This window comes from Pinus tabuliformis, chromosome 9 (assembly GCF_031772625.1).
Source record: "Pinus tabuliformis cultivar Carrire ecotype Pingquan chromosome 9, CPIR1, whole genome shotgun sequence".
Classification (NCBI taxonomy): Eukaryota; Viridiplantae; Streptophyta; class Pinopsida; order Pinales; family Pinaceae; genus Pinus; species Pinus tabuliformis.
In genome coordinates, this window is record NC_142307.1 from 331,740,357 (window position 1) to 331,763,521 (window position 23,165).

The following is a 23,165-nucleotide window of genomic DNA, read 5'->3' on the forward strand; positions in this document are numbered from 1 at the left end:
ATCTTTACTAGAAGTGAAATTGGAGTCATCTTCCCCAATACATAAGGAATCTATACATAAGCCATCAACTCGTGTCATGGTACTCCCACTGTCCAAACTCCATCTCTTGAACAAGCCATCCACCATTCTCATGCCCATCATTGTCCCTAAACAAAGGCGAGTCATGCAATTTCACTGAGATATGTGTAACCAAAATAAAATATCCTTGAAACATACATTCTAACTATATTAAACTAGTATGGTCACTCAATTAATTATACCAAAGTTATATATCCAGTGAATTACCATAATGTGGTCACTAACATATAAATCAGAACTAATGTTAAACTAAACAATGGCATCAAATGAACTGAGAGTTCAGAGAGATCTTTACTTTCGTCATCTTCTAGATCCATGTAGTTTTCCTTTTCCTTCTCTTTACCACAACACCCTAACTTATGCATCCCTATCAAAAATGAGTAGTTGGAAGCCCCACAACTCTCTGATCAGGTCTGTTTTCCCCAAGTGCCAGTGATATGTTTAGCAAATATCACCTAGTAATTTCCCTGTGTTCAAAATTTATTACATGTCATTTTAGAAACCAGAAAGAACATGAAATGAACTGCCACAATTCTTAATCACACCCACATTTTTCCTTTTTTTGGATATTGGCACTTGTTATTCATTAATAGTGCATGAAGGACTAAATCATTGATAATATATGCCTTGAGTCAAGCAGTACGTGATGTTGTGGTGTGTGTGAGCCTGGGATGGTGGTGTGAAAGCAGGCTTGAGGGTTTGGTTGATATGTGGTTGGTTCTCAATGTTGTATTTAACCATAGGAGCCATAACTAATAAACAACAAAGAATATGGTTAACAAATACTCTAGCCGCCCATAAGCAAAAGGGAACCTTGAGCCATTGATCACACCCCACTATGAAAGAAGCTAACAAAAATGAATAGATTATGCATTTGAAAGGAGAAATAGAAGAATTGAAAGTTAGATTAACATGTGTTACAAAATAAAATGGGACATTAGTAAGTATATTGGCAAAGGAGGATGTTGAGATAAAGGCACTAATGGATGAATGGGAAAAACTAGATTCAAAGCTAGAAACGTTTCTAGCAAAAGAAAATAAGGCACTTAGAAGATGCATTTGAGTAGATGGATAACATAATAGATTGATTTCCCTTAAGAAAACTTAAGCTTAATCAAGGGGCATAGAGGGTGGTGGTCATACTTACTGAAATGAAAAGATAGTTGATGTCCTTCAAAAACGAGTGCAGCATGTGCATAATCTAGCTTGTGATATAGAAAGAAATATTAAGTCCTCAAAAGAGGAAACATTGGTAACTACATAGGCACAACAAAAGGACAATGATGATATGACTAAGGAGGAAATTATGTTGAGATCAGAGCTCACTGAGAAATTTTCCATCATTAAAAAATTAGAGATTGTGGTAGAACATTACAAAAGGAACATAAAAAAGGCAGACAAGCATGCCACTGCTACATTCATTATGGTAAAGAAGATTACTGAGATAAATAATGTTCAAGCAGAGGTAGAGAAAAGAGAAGTGGTGCATGTCCAAGAAGCATTGAAGGTGAGCAGTCAAAAGGATAATTTCATTCAAAATTTGAATAACGAAATTTTTTAAGGAAGATTGCATATTGATTATCTAAAGTGTAGAGACTGAAATTCAAGGAAGAAAGAGATGAACTCATGCTATCACTGGCTTTAGAGAAAATTAATGTGAAATTTATTGAGATGACAACATAATTCAAAGAGAACACCTTGCAAAATTTATAAGATCAAGTTGAGAAATCATGGAAAAATGTTTTTGAGCTCAAGGTTAATATTTGTTTGTCTTTAACAGGTATTGAGATGGATGTATCTGCTTGAAGACTCAATGTAAATACCCTTTTTAACAGTTTCAAAAGGAAAGTTCAAAAACAGTTTGAAGATGTGCATGTTATAAAAGAGGACGTCCTTTACAGGATCAGTGATCAAACAAAAGAGATAAAGTAATTCATGTTTGCATGTTATTAACATAGTGTGAACTGGAAAAGTGATTTGAAAAGCCAAATTATCTAATTTAAACAAAGTGAAAAGAAACTTTGTAACAATGTATTCAAATGTATAATTTTTCAATGTATATCGAGAGTATTTAATTCTCCATCTGTAAAATCTGAAAGGGAAACTGAATGACTATGCAAGGTTTCATAGAGGAAAAAAAAAGGCATTACAAATGTATAAAACCCTAAATGAGAGCCTAAGCCACTTTATAATATTGTTGGAAATAATACTGAGAGGGGGGGTGAATCAGTATTATCAAATTAGGAATTTTTCTTTTTCATAATCAGATTTATATATGCTACTTCAGAGAGGGGAACTAGCATGTACATGCAACTGTCTTTAAGGCAATAGACATTTATGCAGTAAACTTATGATTCAGTTAATTCATCACATGTTGATCTTTAATCAGTCCATCATTACTTCATCAATCATTAAATAGTAATCGTGTGCAGTATAAAAATAATAAACCATTACACATAAGCAACACACATGAACACCAAGATTTAAGGTGGAAACCCAATGTGGGTGAAAACCACCTGCTACTGTCATCTCTATATTCTTTTAATAATAAGAAAATTTGTTTACAATCTTGTACTAGAGTGGACTCATACTAGTACGCAAGATTATACCTACAAAAGGTTACAACCTTCTCTCATTATCCAGCTTCTACTGGAAGAGAGCTACAAACCCTTAGCTCTTGTACTAGCCAATATGCATACTAGTACGTAGGTTCCAGCCTATAGAAAACTCCACTCTTCCACTGGGGACCACGCTTCATGAATTTTCAGATTGGATGCTCCTGGCACATATCAAGACATATGAAGACCTTGACTCATCAATAACCCATCAGAAATTTAGAAACTCAAACTTCATCAACCAACATGCAGTTAATCTAAAACAATCAGACTACTATGCTAAACCTAGAAACCTGTATCAACATTCAAATTCAACTGAAACCTCAAAAGATCATGTGTCAAACTATATATGTTACTTCAATGAAGAAAACTTGCGTGTATACGTTACTTCCTTCAGCCCGACCTGCATATACCTCTAAAGATTCTAAATCATAAAATCTCTAAATAAAAAACTATACCAACCAGCAGTGTACTGAACATCTACTGTCAACTTACAAAACTTTACACAAATAGGCAACAGAAAACACTTCTTCTCACTTATACAATCAATCAAATATCAACGTCCTTATGCATTCAGATTTACATTCAGATCTAAGAAGACTTCATTGACAGACAACAATAAAATAGCAGTAGCAATAAATCAGCAATACTGATCTGATAGATCAGTCATATCTGAACATCAAGCCTTTCTTTTGTATACACTACTTGAAAGAAAAGAACCTGCATGTATACGCTCTTTTGCCAAGACAAACCTGCGTATAGATTTGAAAATATTGTCTCAGAACTTTTTTGCAATTCCAGACTTCAGATAAACCTAGATCATGATAGATAACGAATAAAACAGACACAAAACATCAGATCTAGCCTCAACCAATATCAGATCATTCAAGAATAATTCGTTTTGGGTCTCATGATCCTGATCCAATATTGAACTCAAGGTGCACATAAATATTTCAGATCTAGTCCCAAACATAACCCTTCAACATAAAATATACTTCAAATAGAAGTATTCCTTAGAATCTTATTCAATCTCACATCTGGCCTTATGATCCTCCTTTCTTTATATATTTTTTGGCATTTCTCAATACTATGGACCGAATCCACTTAGGACCAATACCTTGGATCAATTACCACAAACTGAATGCCTCGGACTAAATACCTAGGGTCAATATCATGGTCCAACGATACCTTGGACCAAATACCTAGGACCAAAACCATGTTTTTCAACATGTATGCGCTTTGCCTTATGTGGGAATGCGTGTGTATGTTATACGCTATTTCTGTTCTGAGTACCTACATGTATACACTGCTTGGACTAAGTGAACCTGCGTGTATCTCTTAAACTACTCTTACATCATCTTCTTCCTTCAAGTTCTTTATTCTGATCAATAGACCTTAGTTCCATCTTCTTGATCCTCTGTACCATTGCCCTATTGCCTCTGAATATTCCTGTTAGCCTCTTATCAAAACCGAGTTGACCTGTAGAGTTGTCATCAAGGACAATACTTGTATCATAATTCCAACAATCTCCCCCTTTGGACTTGATGGAAACCGTGATGGTGTTGATTACTGCAAGTTGTAAAGACAATTAGAGATACCATACAACACCAAAATACTAAAATACTCTCCCCCTTTGACATCAAGGGCAAAAGGGCATACCACTCTACTCTCCTCCTTTGCATGATGCTATCCATACTCCCCCTGAGTACATGCCAAGTCTGCAGAGAGATGATTCAATATAATAACATGACACTATAACTCAACAAAGTGAGTATGACCTCCGTATGACCATGAACTCATACATACATCAATCACCCAACCAAGTGAGGATACACCATATTTGACTCATCTTCCCAATCAAGTGGGGATACACCATATTTGACTCATCTTTCCAATCAAGTGGGGATATACCAAAGTTTATACATGACAAAAATACAACAATTATGACATCGTCCATCCCAAGGATATTGAGGAAATAAATTACATCATATGACCAATAGAACTCATTGAAATATAGACCATGACAGAAGAAGTTATATCACACTAATGACTGATGAAACTAAGAAATAGCTAAGTTCAGCAACCATAATGCCAGCAATGTGGAATGTGAATGCTCCCCTTGAACTTGTGCTACCACTTATTTTTTTTGTTGTTAGAAAAACATATACGTGCTTTCAGCCAAGGCAACCAGCATGTACCCACGAATATACTTCATGTAACCAGCGTGTAGTAAACTTCCTCTGAAAAACTAGATTTAATAGCAAGATGATGTAACAACAACTCCCAGATTTTGTCTGAGATATTCAAATGTTTCTCTAGGCAGTGGTTTAGTGAATATATTAGCAACCTGTTCTTTGGAGGGGACATACTCCAATTTGACCTTTTGTTTAGGCACTTGTTCTCATAGAAAATGGTACATGATGGGTATGTGCTTGGTCTTGGAGTGCATGACTGGATTCTTTGAAATACTGATGGTACTTGTATTATCACATAGAATGGATATGGGTGGAGTACATGTGATCTGAATGTCTTGCAAAGTTTGCATCATCCAAAGTAGTTGTGTGCAGCAAGATGCATCAGCCACATATTCTGCTTCAGCTGTAGATGAAGCAATTGAACTTTGTTTCTTGCTGAACCAAGACACTAACCTAGAACCCATACAGAATGCACCACCACTAGTGCTTTTTCTATCATCAACACTTCCTGCCCAATCTGCATCTATATATGCATGAAGAGTAAGATATACATCTCTAGGATACCAAAGTCCAAATTCTTGAGTTCCTTGAAGATATTTAAAAATTATTTTGACTACCTGAAGGTGTGATTCCTTTGGATTTGCTTGGAATCTTCCAACTATTCCTACTGCATGCATGATGTTAGGTCGGCTACCTGTTAGATAAAGTAGACTGCCAATCATGGATTTGTAAGTTGGTTGATGTACTATTGTTGATTCATCATTTGAGCTGAGACTGCATCCTATTACCATTGGAGAAAACACAGGTTTAGAATCTTCCATTCCGTACTTTTTCAAGATCTGCTTGAGATATTGGTTTGTGAAAGAAAAATACCATCTTTAGTTTGTTGAATTTGTAGACCAAGAAAATAGGTAAGTTCACCACGCAAGCACATTTCAAATTCGTGTTGCATTACTGAAGAAAAATTCTGACTCATGGATTCTTCATTGCTACCAAAACTGATATCATCAACATAAACAATAATAATTAGCAATTTACCATTTTCAATCTTTGTATGTAAATTGCTATCTTCAGAACCTTTTGTGAAACCTTGTTGGTGTAGATATTTGTCAAGGCAGTAGTACCAAGCCCTTGGAGCATGTTTCAGACCATAGAGATCCTTTTTAAGTTTGCATACAATTTTTGCATCATTTCCAAGAACGAATCCTTCTGGTTGTTCAATATAAACTTCTTCTTCTAAATCTCCATTAAGGAAGGCCGATTTTACATCCATTTGGTATACTTTGAATTTTCAAAAAATGGAAAGAGAAAGAAACATTCTTATGGCTTCAAGTCTGGCAATAGGTGCAAAAGTTTCTTCAAAATCTATACCTTCTTGTTGATCATACCCTTTACAAACAAGTCTGGCCTTATTTCTAATGAATTCTCCATTTTCATTCAACTTGTTCTTGAATATCCATTTAGTTCATGTAATATTTTTATCATGAGGTCTAGGAACTAATTCCCAAGTGCCATTCTTTTCAATTTACTCAAGTTCTTCATCCATGGCCTTGACCCAACTTTCATCTTTGCATGCTTCATTTACATTTTGAGGTTTGGTGGAGGATAGTAATGCTAGATAGTTTGAGGTCCTTGTAATAGTTCTTCTTGTCTGTACACCAACCTCCCTTTCTCCTAAAATTTGAGTTTCTGGATGATTTTTCTAAACATACATGGAAGAAATCTTTTCTTCTACCATTATATCTTCTTCTAGTGCTTCATTGGTTTCTTCTTCAATACAATTTTGATTTGATGTGGGAAAGTAATCCCCATCTTCCTCATTGTCATAATCTTTTTTGGATTTTATTTGTTTTGGATTTCTCCATGCTTCATCAACTACAACATCAATGCTATCAACAATTTTCCCAAGTCTTTTATTATAACATTTTTATCCTTTACTTCTGGAAGAATAACCAAGAAGAATCCTTTCATCTGCTCTGGATTCAAACTTACCAAATTTTTCATCAGTCCTTTTGATAAAACATTTTCTTCCAAAAACTTTAAATTATTTTACAGTAGGATTCTTACCATACCAAAGTTCATGTGGAGTTTGAGTGCTATTTACCCGAACATTTTCTTTGTTGAGAATAGTCACGACAGCAAATGCATCTTCACCCCATAAGGTTGCAAGAGTTCCAGATTCATCTAGCATGGCTCGAGCCATTTGTTGAACTGTTCTATTCATCCTTTATACTACACCATTTTGCTGAGGTGTTCTTGCATTGGAGAATTTCCTTTTTTATTCCATGTTGTTCACAAAAGTCAAAGAAATTCATCCGGTATAAATTCCCCTCCTTGATCAAATATGAGGCATTTGATTTTTCGATCTGATTCATTTTCAACCAAAGCTTTGAAGGCTTGGAACTTGTCAAATTATTCATCTTTATGCTTTAGAAGACCTATCCAACACATTCTGGAAAAATCATCAATGAACAAAATAAAATATTCTTCTCCATGAGGTGACTTTTTCCTTGTTGGTCCACATAAATCAGTATGGATAAGTTCAAGAGGCTTACTAGCTGACCCCTCTTTTTCCATGAAGTGAACTCTAATTTGCTTACCGATTTGAGATGGTTTGCATATTGTATTTTCTGGGATGCTGATACCTGGAAGATCACGAAAAACCTTGAGTCTACATGCTTTTCTTATTTGAGAAAAGCTTAGATGTCCCAATCTTCTATGCCATAGCCAGTTTTCATCATTTTTGCTTAGATAACACTATTTTTGTCCTCCTTTGAGTATGTATAATTTGTTTGGAGTTCTTGTACCTTTGATCACGGTCTCTCCTGTATCAAGCTCACGAACAACACATTCATTTGATCGAAACACCACTTCATTTCCTTGATCACACATTTGACTGACACTCAATAGGTTATCCATTAAACCATCTACATACATAACATTTCCAGCTTTAACCTTTTCTTTCAAGAAAACAGAACCTTTACCTTTTATGACAGCTGGAGTGTCATTTCCAAATGAGACATTCTTTTCCTTTTCTAAGGCATTATATGAGTGAAGTTTCTCTTTGTCACCTGTCATATGTTTGGAGCATCCACTGTCGATGTACCATTGATTTTCTTGTCCTTCTACATACAAGGCTATACCACATTTTTCTGTTTGAGATTCTTTCCTTCTCCATATCTTGGGATTTAATGGCGTTTGCTCCTTTTGAGGTGTTTGCCAAAATTTTCTCTTGCATTTAGATTCTTCATGACCAAAGTTGTTACAAATTGAGCATTCTATTTCATTTTCAAGAGGAGAAAAGTTATTATAGGAACTTCTCTTGATCCCTGTTACATTCCTTTGATTTCGTGCTTCTCTAGTCATGATGGTTTTGTAAGCAACGCATTGAGCAGCTTTGTGCCCAAAATTATGACATGAAAAACATTGCCCATTAAAGAAGTTTCTGCGACTATCGAATCTATTTACCTGTTGATTGTAGTTTCTATTGATATTCATCTTTGGAGCAAATTGAGTATGATTTTCTTGAGGTTGGTTGTGGCTTCTATTGATATTCATCCTTGGAGAAAATTGAGTATGATTTACCTAGTGATCAGCTTTATGCCTTTACTGATGATTGTCATATTTTTCATTGGTCTTTGCTGCATCAAGATAGCTTTTGGTGGAGGTTGACAGCTTCGGTAATTGAGATGCTTCTTCAGTATATCCAAGACCTGTCTTTATCAGAGGAGAATGCTAAACTTTGATAATTTCATTTAAAGTTTCTGATCCTTTAGCAAATCTAAGATTGAGAGATTTTGTTTTCTCAAGATCTTTTCTTAGACCTGCAATTTCACATTCTTGTTTTTCATTGTGTTTTTCTTTTTCAGCAAGTTGGTATGTTAAGGTATCTCTGATCATATTCTTTTCTTCTAAACAAATTTTGAGTTTAGAGATTTCTTCATGAAAGTTTTCCTCTTTTCAAGCATCCCAAAAAAATCATCATTGTTATAAGCCATGAGAAGTCTATAATCATCACTATTAGATAAACCATCACTATCCTCTTCTAAACTATCCCAAAAATCATCGCTATCATAAGCCATGAGAAGTCTGTAATCTTGACCAGTTTCATCTTCATCACTATTAGATAAACCATCACTATCTTCATGAGTATAGTAACTCCTTCTATTAACAACTTGTTTCCTATTCCCTTTTGCATATTCCTTTCCTTTTTATCTTTATGAGAACATCTGATAGCATAATGACCGACTCTACCACAAGCAAAGCATTTGAAAGGTAGCTTACCTCTGAACCTTCCAGAACCCCATTGAAGCTTCTTGATAACATTTACCTCATCTTCTTCTTCTGAAATGTGTCCCGATTCATTGTGTTATTCCTTTTATTTTCATTTTGTTGAAGCTTTAAATGCGAATTATCTCACATCTGATGGACCTCCTTTTTTCATCTCAAAAGCAGTTAGGATTTCGTGAAGTTGTGTCACAGTGATATTCTGTAGATCCTATTTTTCTTCTATGGCAGACACTTTTGATTCAAATTTAGCAGACAAGGATCTCAAAATTTTCTCAACTAAGGTAGCTTCCTTTATTTCTTCACCCAGATTCTTCATACAATTAACAACCTCATCTATACGTAAGAAGTAACTAGCTATACTCTCATCACTATGCATCTTAAGAGTTTCATACTAAATTCTGAGAGTTTGAAGCTTAGCACGTTTTACCTGAGAGTCTCCTTCGTAGCTCTAAACGATTTTGTCCCATATACCTTTGGCTAATTTGAGCTGCATGGCTTTGAAAAACTCTGATTGTGGCAAACTTCCCAATAAAGTATTGACAACTTTGGCATTGGTTTCATATTGCTTTTTACCTGTCGTATCTGTAGGAACTACTGTTGGAAATTTATATCCTCCTTCCACAATTTCCTAGACATTTGTTCCAAGAGATTGTAGATAGGCTGTGGTTCTTATTTTCCAATAAACAAAGTTGCTCCCATCGAAGATTGGCGGTCTGATGGATCCCATGCTTTCGTGATTATTCATCTTGATGGATCTTCCTTCAAGTGATCAAGCTTCTTCTGAAGGACATGCTCTGATACCAATTGTTGGAAATAATACTAAGAGGGGGGGTGAATCAGTATTATCAGATCAAGAATTTTTCTTTTTCATAATCAGATTTATATACACTACTTTAGAGAGGGGAACTAGCGTGTACATGCAATTGTCTTTAAGGAAACCAGCGTTTATGTAGTAAACTTATGGTTCAGTTAATTCATCATATGTTGATCTTTAATCAGTGCATCAGTACTTCATCAATCATTACACAATAATCATTCGCATTATAAACATAATAAACCATTACACATATGCAACACACATGAATGCCAAGATTTAAGGTGGAAACCCAATGTGGGTGAAAACCACCTACTGTTGTCGTCTCTGTCTTTTTTTAATAATAAGAAAATATGTTTACAATCTTGTACTAGAGCAGACTCATACCAGTACACAGGATTCTACCCGTAGAAGGTTACAACCTTCTCTTGTTTTGCAGCTTCTACTGGAAGGGAGCTACAACCCCCTAGCTCTTGTACTAGCCAATATTCTTACTAGTACGTAGGTGCCAGCCTACAGAAAACTCCACTCTTCCACCAAGGACCATGTTTCATGAATTTTCAGACTGGATGCTCCTAGCACATATCAAGACATATGAAGACCTTGACTCATTAATAACCCATCAGATATTTAGAAACTCAAAATTCATCAACTAACATGCAGATAATCTTAAATAATCAGATCACTGTCATCAGAACACTGTGTTGAACCTAGAAACCTGTATCAACATTCAAAACCAATTGAAACCGCAAAAATTCATGTGTCAGACTGTATACGCTACTTCCTTCAACCCAACTTGCGTATACCTCTAAAGATTCTGAATCATAAAATCTCTAAATCATAAACTGTACCAATCAGTAGTGTACTGAACATCTACTGTCAACTTACAGAACTTTACATAGGCAAGCAACAGAAAACACTTTTTCCCACTTATACAATCAATCAAATATCAACCTCCTTATGCATTCATATTTACATTTAGATCTAAGAAGGCTTCGTTGACAGATAACAGTAAAATAGTAGTAGCAATAAATCAATAATACTGATATAATAGATCAGTCATCTCTGAACATCAAGCCTTTCTTTTGTATACGCTACTTGAAAGAACAAAAACTGTGTGTATATGCTCTTTTGCGGAGACAAACCTGTGTACAGATCTACAAATATTGACTGAGAACTTTGCTGCAATTCCAGACTTCAGACAAGCCAAGATCATGATAGATAACGAATAAAACAGACACAAAACATCAGGTCTAGCCTTAACCAATATCAGATCATTCAAGAATAATTCATTTCAGGTCTCATGATCCTGATCCAATATTGAACTCAAGGTGCACATAAATATTTCAGATCTAGTCCCAAACATAACCCTGCAACATAAAATATACTTCAGATATAAGTATTCCTTAGAATCTTATTCACTTGCACATTTGACCTTATGATCCTCTCTTCTTTATATAGTTTTTGGCCTTTCTCAATAGCATGGACCGAATCCTCTTAGGAACAGTACCTTGGATCAAATACCACAGACCGAATACCTCGGACTAAATACCTAGGGTCAATATCATGGTCCAAAGATATCTTGGACCAAATTCCTCAGACCAAAACCATGGTTTTCAACATGTACGCACTTTGCCTTCTATGGAGTGCGTGTATAGGTTATACACTATTTCTGTCTTGAGTACCTGCGTGTATACACTGCTTGGACTAAGTGAACCTGCATGTATATCTTAAACTGCTCTTACATCATCTTCTTCCTTCAACTTCTTTATTTTGATCAATAGACCTTAGTTCCATATTCCTGATCCTCTGTACCACTGCCTTATTGACTCTGAATATTCCTGTTAGCCTCTTATCAAAACTGAGTTGACCTGTAGTGTTACCATCAAGGACAATACTTGTATCATAATGCCAACACATATATACTCTTGTGAATGAAACCATAGGTTTTTCGAAAAAATACCTTAAATACCCATATATAGAAAAATAAGGAACCTACAAGGGAAAGAGAGTTGTAAGAGGAATTGAATCTGAAATCGCAGCAAGGAAGAAACCCAAAGATGAATGAAATTAAGCTGTGAACTTTTCAGCAATGAAACCTTATGTGCAACAGTAGTAAACAAAAGGAAGAACTCTTCCATTATCACTGTAAGGAAAATAAATTTGTAATAAATACTTAATAAAAACCTTATACCTAGAGGTTGATCTGAACTTAAACAAGAAAACAACAAATTACAGATATAACCATAACTACAGAGATGAAACAGAAATAATACTTCATTTCATTAATATCAAATACTGAAATATTCTTACAAATAGAATGGAAATAAGACTAGCTTGGGTGACAGTAACTAATCTCTGAGTAGAGATATGGAGGCTAAATGCCTCTGAACTCTATTAAAATGAGGCTCAGAGGCCTATTTATTATTCAAAAACAATGGAAAACCCTAAAGATCCAAAAACCTAACCCTAGGAGATGAAGTGCCAAAATTGTGGGCCCCATCTGAGTAAATTGGTACATCAACTTCCTAGGGTCGTACCTTTGGCATACGATCTTCGTTTGATGCACACAATACCTCGTTATAAATAACTATTCAAGGACTACAACTTTCTAGTGGCCAACATCAATTGAGGGCCCATGTTGGCCCCAAGTTTCCAGAAAAACATCGTTTAGGGCCTCAAAACGGCTCCAGAAGTTTAGGACCTGAAAAACTACCAAAAATAGTAAATTGTCCTACAATTAAGGAAACTGGAAAACTGAAAGAGATTGTAGTGGGGGTCCAAGTGGAATAGGCAGGTGGACACCAACATCCACTTGGATCAGTCTCCCTCCTTAGGAAGCAGTGGTCCCCATTGTGTTGAGTGCCTCCATGAGATGGGGAAGCTGCTGCTGAACTTGGTCCCTAGTGAGCCACTTGCCTTGGTTCAAGAGTTAGCCAAATTTGACAACCTGATATAGTTGGATATTTTTCTAGCGACTATTCTTAAGCTATGTTTCCATAATCCAATCAATTGTGGCCTGTTCCATGTAGCTTGGGTTTGACTTAGTTGGTGAGACTTGTTCTGCAATGTTTGATGTGTCCAGTAATGGTGGGAAGTATGGTCAAAGGTGGCCCACATTGAACACTGGGTGTAGTGCAAGGAATGGGGGAATGTTGAGCTCAAAATAATTGTCTCCCACAACCTTGGTCAGATCGATAAAATTCTTGACCTGACAATGCAAGGGTACCCTTGTGGGTGAGGAGAAGATGTCCTTGTATTCTTCCACGACCGTATCCACCTGAATTTGTTGCGTGGAGGAACCCTTCCTGGGGGCCATGGATATAAATATGATCTTCTCCTTACTTTGAGAGCGAATCAAAATGAAAACAAATTTCCCAGTCTGGGAGATGGTTTTACTGCATTGCTTAGCAGAGATCAAAGAGATGGAAACAATTGGGGCTACCTCCGATATCCTGTATAACTTACTACCCAAAGAAATAATAACCGAGCGGGGTCTAGACTCATATACAAAATTTTTCTTCCACAAGTATGGTTGTCCTAATAATAAATCAAAAATATCAAGAGGAGCAACATCACACAATCCCTCATCCATGAAGGGCTTGATGATGTAGGGAAGGCAACACTGTTGGCTGACGTCGAGATCTCGTCCTTGTTGAAGCCACCCGATGGTCTATGGTTGCAGATGTTTTTTAATCAGTAGGCCCAACCACTTCACGACCTTTGCTGAAATGAGGTTCTTTTGTCTCCCACTATCGATAATGAACTACAACGGAGAACCCTTCACCCACATCTGTGAGTGGAATAGGTGTTCTCCCTCCTTTGGATCTTCAAGCTTATTCTTCTAGATCTTGGTGGTGGCCATAGTGGCACAAGGCTCCGTGTCAATGATTTGCCTCCCTTTGTCATTCCCATTGTCAGGTTTGGACTCAAAGTTAGAACATGCGTCTAACTCGAAAGCCTTCAGCTTGACTACCAATGACATCTTTTCCTGACACTCACTTTTGTTGTGAGTGGAGATCTTATGGAACTCACACCACTTTCCCATGTCCTTCTTTATGTTCATGGTGTTGTTCTTTTCTTGTGGCTTTGGTAAGTTATCCTAGGTCGCCCCACCTTGGCTTTGCCCTTTTCTCTATGGTTTGAGGGTGCCTTTCCCTTGCTTCGGATTCATAGATCCAAAGTCTCTCTTTTTCAGTTTAAACTTCTACTCAATCTTGACAGTGTATGGGTACATCGTGCCAAGCGAGGATATATCTAGGAACTCCATCTCATCCTAGATGTACCTATGTAGGCAACCACAGTATTTTAGTACCAAATTTTTCTCAGAATCCTTAATACCCAACTTCGTACGAAGGGTATGAAAAACATTGGTAAACTTTGGAACGTCCTTGTCCCTTCCTTGTTGCAGTGTGGTCCACTTTATGTATTTATCCTCATAGCTCCCAACGAGGTAGTACTACTCCTTAATGACGTCTTGGAACAAATTCCAAGTGGGTGCATCGAAAATAGTGAGGTTGTACCTTTGTCCTTCTTCTCATTGTAGGTTTCCCACTAGTCCTTGATGTGGGGGGCAACTTTGAGAAGTGAAAAAGTATGATTTTTCCTAGCTGGAAAAATCATGAACAAAAAATATCCTTCTAGCAAATCTAACCATTTATCTATGACGTCTGCATCTATCTGGCCCTCAAATATGGGGATGTCAAAGTTAACTTGTACCTCAAAGGGTGTGGCACTTCTAGAGTATTTGCTAGAAGGAGATGCATCGCCCTTGGGTAGCCACTAAAGGATTCTAGAAAAATTCTCTATCATCGTGTTCCTCTGTCACTTGAGGGCTTCTTCGAGCAAGATTTTGAAAGGATCTCCTATGCCCTCGTCGTTCTTCTCTTCTGCCATGGGAGGCTGTCAGGATTTGCGAGGCTAGTCTTGCAAAGGTTCGATCAGTTTGAGCCCTAACTCCTTATATCCCGACCTCGTTGGGGACATGCAAAGAAAAACATAGAAGGATAAAACTTCTCTGATACTACTGATTTGAACTTAAACATGAACACAACAAATTATAGATATAACCATAAATACATAGATGCAGTATAAATAACACTTCATTTAATTAATATCAAATACTGAAATATGCTTACAAATAGAATGGAAATAAGACTAGCTCGAATGATGGTAGCTTATCTCTGAGAAGAGATGTGGCAGCTACATGCCTCTGAACTAAGTTACAATGAGGCTCAGAGGCCTATTTATTATTGAGAAACAATGGAAAACCCTAAACATCCAAAAACCTAATTATAGAGCCTTCAAAATGTATTCACAATATCATCCACTTTCACCTTTATCACCACCATTTCACTCACATGTCACAACTCCATGACCATATAACCTTTCATTAGCCTCCATTTTCATAATTATATGGGTTCCATTTGTGTTTTCCAAAAGCTAATGATTTCTAGTATTTTAAGTGAATTTATGGTTAAAACTTAGAAAATGACATATACTTGTTAATACTTAGAAGAGGATTGAGTTTCATGACATGTGTAGGTCATTTGGAAGCTTCCAAGGCACCCTTATGTGGCCTCCAATGCTCAAATTCGAATTCCCTTCAACATATGCAAGGAGATTTGGATAAAGGCCAAAGAGGATATGTCTCTCATAATTACCTATTTGAGTTGTGTAGAATTTCCCACTGTGGATCAATAAATTATGCAATATACTAAGGCAAAATACAAGATCTACTTCTACATCAAACTTTGTGGAAGCTTGATTAAATTGAGCACGATCAATGAGAACACATATAATTGAGAATGAGAAATCAATCACACATAACACAGAAGAAATAACCCGGGGAAAGCCTCAGCCTAATACCCAAATCTCTGTATTATCATACAAGTGGAAATCTTATTCAAGTTACAAAAAGAATCAACTCTCAAGCTATCCTGTTATCTCTACAATCAAACAATGTTGCTCATAGACAGTCAAAGGCTTCTCCAAACCTTCTCCTCTTCCCTCCAAGCCTCTTATTTCCTTGCGCAGTTTTCCTTGGGGTCCAGTGTTTCCACCTGTGTGAATTGGCCTCTTCACACACTCACTAACCTCTGATCTAATTGCGCAATCCTGAAGGAGATAATTCCTTCTGGATTGATGAGTTTACTATATAGGAAAAATCCTCCAACTGATAGTACATTGTCCCATCCTCTGATATCAACTGGGTCTCTTACTGAGCTGACATGCATGAGTTATTTATGAGAGAATATTCAGTTATTTAGAGAGAAGCAGTTACATGCATGAAAGCATTAACTAACTGAGCTCACAATTAATTCAACAAACTGTTGGAACTAATCTAAATGGACTCAACTCAGATAACTGAGCTAACTAATTACAACTCAAACTACAACTCATCCTTATCTCTTTAGCTAAGGGATAAATTCCTCAATTAATGGAGAAACTGTTGAATGTCCCCACATAGACTTCATGTTTGATTTTCTACAACTAATTAACTCAAGATGAATTAATTAATTATTTTACAGACAACTGCTAAGATCAAATTCGAATTTTACTTCACTATTTTAGTTTAGGGACTAACTAAAATAGGAATCTAACTCGAAATAATATTTATAGCAATGCTATGTCCAACATTGGTACCTGAACTGCGATTTATAGCAGTGTTATTTTAGCACTTCTATTTTTAGCATTTCTTGTTGCCATTTTCAACAAGTTGTAACTCTAAGAGGATATGTGTCTCACTATTAGCTATTTGAATTGTAACTTTGTGAGATTTTCTAGGGATCTCAGGAGAGAATAATGGACCTTCATTAATGAGGTAGCTTCTTATGTTCTTGTAAAAATAGGAGAGCCTTCTCCTTTCAAAGGCATGTCTAAAGTTGGAGATACTTGGGTGTCCAAGTTAAGATTACTCATGAATGAAATTTGGATTTAGCACCATGCTCATGAGTGATGTTCACCTCCTTCTGGTAATTCTTGCATTAGGAGCCTCTCAACTTGCCATCTCTCATGCTTTTGGATTGGCCACCTATAATGGGTGATATTTATTGCTTTCATATATTAAGTTTTATTGCTTTCATATATCTTCCTGTGTGAGAGGTTAAGAGTGATTGTTTTTATTTTCTTTCATATCTTTCCTTGTGTGAGAGGTAAGAATGATTATTTTTTATTGCTTTCATAGATTAAACACTCATTACCACTTTATGTGTTTTTTGAAAGCAGCACATAAGGTCACATAGAGATCCTAGTGATTGTTTTTGTTTTCGTTTCATGTCATGTGGTTTTGATTATTCATTTCATAGAATCCTCATTTGATAATGCACACATGATCCCTTAAACTATATTTCACTTCATGAAATTTCAATTCCTGCAAGTGTGGTAGATTAAGATTTCAATTCCTGCAAGTGTGGTAGATTAAGATTTCATTCTTGCAAGTGTGGTAAATTAAGATTTCAATTCTGCGTGATGTACATAATTACTTTTGAATTGATTGTTGAATTAGAATAGTTGAATTTGGTTTGTCATTATTTGGTTTCGTAGTTAGATTGATCTAAATTGAAAGTTAATTTCTAGCATATACAATGCACGCGAAACCCTCAGGTTGACAATTAAATGATAGGTAATTAATTTGCCTCAACATTAACACTAGGAGATGAAGCGCCAAAACTATGGGCCTCGATTGGGTAAATTGGTACATCAAATTCCCGAGGTCGTAACTTTGGCATACGATCTTCATTTGATGCGCACAATACCTTGTTAGAAAAATCTATCTGAGGACTACAACTTCGAGTGGCCAACATCAGTTAAAGAGCTATGTTGGCCTAGGTTTTCCAAAAAAACGTCGTTTAGAGCCTCAAAATGGCTCTGGAAGTTTAGGACCTGAAAAACTACCCAAAATAGTAAACTATGCTACAATTAAGGACACTGAAAAACTGAAATAGACAGTGGTGGAGGTCCAAGTGGAATAGGCAAGTGGCCACCAACATCCACCTGGATTAGAGGCTCACCAATCAGGAATCAAACTCTGAGCATTCTGTCAAGGAAACTATGTACATGTAAATTCGAGAAGGAAAGTACATAATAAAGAAAAATATTATCATGAAGGAACACCTCCGTTACCTGCAAGCTAAGGGGCACTCAACCCTTATACCTAGAGGCTCGTCGATCGGGAATCAAACTCCCAACATTCTGTCAAGGAAATTGGGTATGTATAAATTCGAGAAGGAAAGTACATAATAAATAAAAATATTATCAATGAGGAATGCTTATGTTACCTGCAAGTTGAGGGGTACTCAAGTAAAGTAGACAACGTTGAGCAATAATGCGCCGCAGTGAAACATAATTCATCTTTCTATAGCCAGAACAATGATAGTTATAGTGAGAATATTAACTTCAATATTTGTTGACTTAAGGATTTACTACATGGTCAGCTTATTGAGATGTAGGGCTGAGGGTCGAGGGCCGAGGGCTCTGTAAAATGTGAAAACATGCAAAAGATAACCCTAGGAGGTTGTCATACCTAATAACCACAAAGAATGAACAATAATTAAAATTAACAATAACAAATATTCTATGACCCATAAGCAATTAAATCGATGACATACCATTATTCAATAATCTAACAATAGATCTGATAGTGAACAATGGTGCAGAATAACAATTGAGAGAGTTTTTCTCGGGGAAAAAATAACAAAACAAAACAAAAAGAAAAAACAAAACAAAACAAAAAAAACCTTAATGTAATGAATAACTCAATTATAATCATTTTTTCTAACTTAAAAAAAAATAATCATTTTTATTAATTTAGAAAAATATCATAAAGTGAAAATTAACAAAGTTATTATTCTTGAAATGTGTCATTTGAAAATTTTCAAATAAAATAAAATGGAAAAGAAGAAACATCATCTCATTGAAAATGCAAATTGGTTTAATGGTCAACCTTGAAAATTGGTTATTGACTTCGTGAGTTTCGTGGAGATAATCATATGGTTGTGACTCAAATAATCTATGTTAAAATAGCACTACCAAGCTATAATTTGGTAAATTGTGGTGTCAAAATTTCCATACATTATTAGAAACGTGGGTGCGAAGAGAGGAGCCCCAAGTTGTGTGTTAGGTCACATTGTATGACATTTTCAACTTTATTATGAGTTGAGTTTAGTTAACGAGAGTCGTGTCACGAAAGAAATGTCCATCAATATAAAATAAAGATTTATATTAATATAGAGGATTAGAAATACCAAAGCTAGTGGTGATTACATTTTGTATATGCATCCTACTTCCACAAGATATATTCCTAACTTCTAAAGGTAAAAAGTGTCTTTCCATTTTAGAGTTCCAAATGCTTTTACCAATAGGTTGTCAAACAAACTGCCACAAAATATAGATAACTTTAGAGAACATTCATATTGGTTTAGGTATGGAAATTGCATTGTTCTTCCCACCCCTGGTTGAAATGAGGGGGACTTGCACTTTCAGTTTTCATAGGAACAGGATTCTAGTAAATTATTTCATTTTTTATTATCTTTCTTGTTTCAAAGTTTGAGTGTCATGATTGTTTGAGGTAATGAAAAGAGAATCTCTACATTGTGAGATGACCAAAGATGTTTCTAAAGAAGTAGGAGATTCATGAAGTTAGAATTATGAGTTATGGTGGCCTATTCTAACTCAAAAACTTTGGAAGAGGCAATCAATAAAGCATCATGATTGGTTTTGTTAGTGTCTTGATGCCTGCAAAAAGAACCATATTAGTTCCTTAATATATTCATTTTCCATGACCTTTCGAGCTTTCCCTATCACCTAGGCACCAAAGAAATTTGGTTGCCAAATTATGAAACAAAAATTTTGACTGCAAGGAAAAACTCAAAAAAATACCAAATTTCACTAATTCAATATGTAGTGTCAGGCATAACGCATAGTTAAAAGCCATAGAGAACAAGAGGACTAGAACAAGGATGGTTGAAAGCCACAAGTTGTAATAAAAAACAACATTTCATGTTGAACATACCCTTTCACCATTGATTACAAATGTTGCTCACTATAACACTTATTGTGACTCCTCTAGGGTACCAACAAGCCCACCTTCATAACATAGAGATTACTACAAAAAAAATATACCCAAAGTCCCCCAATCCAAATATTCATATATCGAATCAATGTGGAGCATTGCATCCAAGTTATCCCATAATTCTTGAAAGGATTTATCATAATGTATTGAATACGATAGGTGAGACTTACTAGGTCATGTGGGAGAATAAGTCTTCCTAGCTCTTCGTTTCCTTCCAAAATATCTTCTAGCTATAATTCATTGGTAACTGCAAAATTAAATTTATGTTAATTAATGGCCACTAACAAATTTATCTAAAGTGTGATGTAATAAATGATATTACAATTTTCCTTAGAGTTATAGTGTTAAGATGAAGCAAACTTTGCTTATTTAACAATGTTGTCATTCAATTCCCTCTTGATGTAATAAAGGGAGACTTGATCAAAGTGTGCAAAGTTTGTTTGATTCAAGAGAATATGGATTTAAGCTTATTCTCTCATGGGATTGATTAGGTGGTCACTACTTAATAATCAATAATGAATCTCCATAGGTAAAGAAAGTCCTAAGGCCATTTTATTTAGATATAGAGATCCCACACTATAACAAATAAACTTTAACCACATTATTCAACACATGCCCTATCCCCATAATAATTACTCAACCACATTATTCAACACATTCCCTATTCCCATAATGTAATGAACAATCTTGTTTCCATTTCTTTCTTCAAATTTAAATAAAAAAACATAATTTAAACCTTTCATTTTAAGAAAATTCATATTAAAAAAAAAATTAAAAATTTGATTAAAAAAAACTTATTTAAAAAAATAAAAATAAAAAATATTTGAAAATAAACTCGCATATAAATAACTAAAATATTAAAAAAAATATAAACACTAAATATCTATTTATCTTACACTAATATTTGATAAACTTGCTATCAATATTTAACACCCATTTTTCAAAAATACTTTGTCTTCGAAACTTCTCATCTCAATAATTTCTTTCATACATACCTATCTTTCTCATCTTCATGTTTATAGTTTATTTGCCTATTTTTACTTGTATCATAATTGAATTAGTCAATATTCATCAAAGCTAAGTAATGTTTTAGATTAAAATAATCGAGAATAAAATAAAATGAATTATACATGCTATCAATTTAGGTAGACTTTGGTAAGTAAAAAAAATTCTTATACCGTGAAACCAAAATACTTTAATCAATTTTTTACGAGTAAAAGAAATGCATGGAAAAGTAGATATGAGATTGGCCATTTAGATGTAAACATTTTTAAATAAATTGGTGAAAAATTGAGCATATGGCAGAAGTTAATTGTGAGTGTTTTAATCATTAATAATATTCTAAATTTTAGGTATTTGTGGTTCATTCTTTTTAGATTTAGTCTCGGAGTATCCACAGTAGAAACCATATTTCTGTCAATATTTCAAATCCCAAAAATATTAAAAGATATTAAATGGCGATGCATATATAATAGCGTAATTGTTTAAAATATGTGTGTAGTGAATGATAAAGATAGTGGAAGCCATTATTTTAGGTAAGTTAATATTTTATGTTATAGTTTAAATTAGTTTTACATGGATCATATTTGTAAGAGGATTGCTAAGAATGTTGCTTTAACATTGGATATTGATGGTTTAGAAGTGATTGTACTTCCAGTCAAAAGAAGGTTTGATATTTAAAGAAAGTTAATGTTTTTGTGTTATGATTAAAACCATGTTATTTACATGGTTTTCCCTATTAAGAATAGAAGTTAATACTTTGTGTTATGATTCAAACTTGTCTTATAGGGTTGTGCTTATTAACAATATGTGATCAGTGTTGTGACCATTTTCCTTTTTATAATATAAGAATAATGAAGTTGCTATCCCAAATAAGGCGTTGATTGTTTTTTTAATAGGATAAAATAGTGAAGCTCATTATTTAAAGCAATTTAATATTTAATATTATAACTTAAATTTGTTTGACATGGTTATGTTGTTTTTGATCAAGTAAGAGTGGAACTTTCAATTAACCAAACAACGATTACATATTGTACACGTCTTTACAGGTGTAAAGATCAACAAAAGACATACTAGTTGAAAAAAACAACAAACAACCGGGTTAACAGAACCCAAAACCTTACATACATAACCACAAAAGCCCCCTGGGCAAATTCCTAAGTGATTAGACTACTGCTAACTCAATAATTCTTCTCCTTCAGGTCTTGCTGCTCAATCTTCCCAAATCATAGCAACTAACCCCACCATCGATCTACCTTTCAATCGGACAGTTGATACTCACTCTGATCAACCGAGAACTACCAAGATCCACCGTCGGTCTAGCCTTCAATCAGACGGTAGATACACACTCCGATCAATTGCGAACTCCCCAGATCCACCATCGAGCTAACCTTAATTGGATGGTAGATACACATTCCGATCAACAGAGTTGTACGTTGATCTTGCGCCATTGATCTAAACTCTTTTTATTTGACGGTACACAAGATATCACTTCGAAAACATACACGGTAATTATCCGCAATACAGATCCAATCTAGATTAAATCCTTGGTCTAAAGATGATATTGGGTCCGCTCAACCCCTTAACCTCCGATCAAAATTGAACCCGATATCCATTCGATATCGAAGGCCAACAAAACCTATGGTTTGTGGCCCTTCAACAAGCACGTTGTTTAACACATCCTCAACTTCCGTAGTTGGCTAAGGTGAAAGTAGTTACGGTAGGAATGACGGTTAGGAATCACGCCAACACTTCATCCAGGTTCCAGGACTTCTGCGCTTGCCCACACCCACTAGTCTCCCTCCTACTTATTTTCCATGATCTGGAAGTACTCCATGTCTTTTGCTGCTTGTCGATAACAATCGTCCCTCAGTTTACCAGAGGGTATAGAATCCTTGTCATACCAGATATAGCTCTCACACCTTCATTCGCCAAACAATTGGCTAAAAAATTTTCCTTCCTTCACACATGAACAAAACTGATAGTTCTCAGGGTTCGCAAGTGGGAATGAATACGCTGAAAGACTTGCGAGAGCCTATAGTGTTTCGACACTTTTCCAGGTTCCGTTCCATTACACATTTTCTTGGCCGCATTAATGACCA